The 1,958-nt window shown below is 44.7% G+C and overlaps 1 long non-coding RNA gene across 1 annotated transcript; it reads right to left on the bottom strand.

Annotated features, from left to right (window-relative positions):
• Positions 1-949: 949 nt before the first annotated feature.
• Positions 950-1,481, bottom strand: LOC124596526. Its single transcript, XR_006978316.1, has 2 exons — positions 1,220-1,481; positions 950-1,139 (listed from the first exon to the last, which is right to left on the bottom strand). It is a non-coding gene; the product is annotated as an uncharacterized LOC124596526 (long non-coding RNA).
• Positions 1,482-1,958: the final 477 nt, after the last annotated feature.

The following is a 1,958-nucleotide window of genomic DNA, read 5'->3' as shown; positions in this document are numbered from 1 at the left end:
GGTTAAGATAGAAAGGATGCAATACAAAGCATTTCTGAATAAGAGGTCTCTGTTAATATCAACTACAAATTTGAGTATTAGGAAGTCTTTTCTAAAGGCATTAACTGGAGTGTTGCCTTCTATGGAAGTGAAAAATGGATGACAAGCAGTAAAGACCAGAAGGAAACTGAAGCTTTCAACACATAATCCAATAGAAGAGTGCTAAAGATTTGATGGGTCCATTATATAAGTAATGAAGAGATACTAAATCAAATTGTGGAAAAAAGAGTTTTTTGGCAGAAATTGACTAAAAGGAGCGACCGGCTGATAGTATTCTGAGGCATCAAGGAAATGTCAATTTATTTCAATAGACTCAGTCATAATGAGATTTAAGTTGTTTCTTTTTATTTTTAAATGGCCACTTTCGATCTTCTTGGAGACAATCTTCAGATTTTACATTTCTTGATGACCATAGGAGCCATCGCTGTGGAGCAGATCCATAAGTGCAGGTGTAGAGAATACTGAGCAGTGTTCTCCACACCCACTCAGATGGACCTGCTCCATGGCAATGGTTCCTATAGCCATCAAAGAATGTAAAATCTGGTCTCTGAGAAGATCGAAACTGGACGCCTAAAAAGAAAAATAAACAGCTTTAATGCCATCACGACTGCAGCTATTGAAATACATTATAATATTAATAAAGTGCTGTTTTTCTTGAAACAATGTTCCAAAAAATTTTTAACTGTCAGTTTGGTATTTGAGGGGAGTTGTGTGTGTGTGTGTGTGTGTGTGTGTGTGTGTGTGTGTGTGTGTGTATGTGTGGTGTAGGGGGCAGATGAAGGTAAGTAGTACTGTAAGCAAGTTTAAATTGATGTAAGTTGCAGAGGTTATTTGGAGGTGAAGAGACTTTCACACAATAAAGTACAGTGGAAAGCTGCATCTTAGGCTGAAGACACAGAAAAACATTAAAACATTTTGTATGGTTTATTGTAATCAGTCAGCTTACAGCTACTAATTTTTTTATGTTTTATTGTAGTTGTTATTAAAATTGTAGACATCTGTTCACTTTAAAAATATGACTGATGGCAAGCTATAATGAGGGGAAGAGGACCCAGTAAGGAAATGCGACCTCCTCTCAGAACTAAGCCCTGGATCTGCACCTGCAATGAACAGAAATTCTGTACTCTACAGTCATCTGGAACACACACTCACTAAATGTTACCTCCAAAGACATACTCACTGCAGTCGAACGAGTGTTCACCGGCACGGATTACTGTCACAGCTGTCGTTTCCGGTCGAGCTAGCACGTCCAGTTCCGTTAGTTAGGCCGCAGCGCGGCTGGAGGCACACTTGACACCCGGCCAGCCACGTGTGAGAGGGAACAGCGCAAGCGCCGCCCTACCCTGCCCTGGCCTGCCACCTCATGCAGACAAGGTCGCGGACGACAGCGAGCTTCCCACGCCGTGACGCGACTGCCTGCCGAGCACGGCGCGCCGCCCCGGATCGGCCAATGGCCGGCCGGAGCGGCGACGCCAGCGCCCCTGGCGGCCACCGCCTCAACTGCGGGTCCAGTTCTGTCCGGCGCGCGCCGCCCGGCGCTGGTCCCAGCCGGAGTTATCCTGACTTGCGCCGCAAACAAGATCCGTCGCAAACAGCTCCCTCACGTCTCTGATTTCCATTCCCCCACTCGAAAGAAAAAAGGAAAACCAGCCATAGAAAAGCACCTGTAATACAAGCTACCGCCAGCTAGTGAAAAATAATACCAATATCCACCTACCTTTTACGCAAGAAAACACATTCTTTCAAGACGTTTGCTGTACATCCATTGAGGACAGTACCTCGATACAGACGTGACATACTCTATCACTAAAAAAACTCTGTAAGGTCGCCGCTGTTGTTGTGGTCTTCAGTCCAGAGCCTAGTTTGATGGAGCTCTCCATGTTACTCTATTCTGTGCAAGCTTCTTCATCTCCGAGTAA

The sequence above is a fragment of the Schistocerca americana genome, chromosome 2 (assembly GCF_021461395.2).
Source record: "Schistocerca americana isolate TAMUIC-IGC-003095 chromosome 2, iqSchAmer2.1, whole genome shotgun sequence".
In the NCBI taxonomy this organism is placed as follows: domain Eukaryota; kingdom Metazoa; phylum Arthropoda; class Insecta; order Orthoptera; family Acrididae; genus Schistocerca; species Schistocerca americana.
Note: the sequence above shows the minus strand (reverse complement) of the source record. Positions and strands in the feature narration are given on the sequence as shown.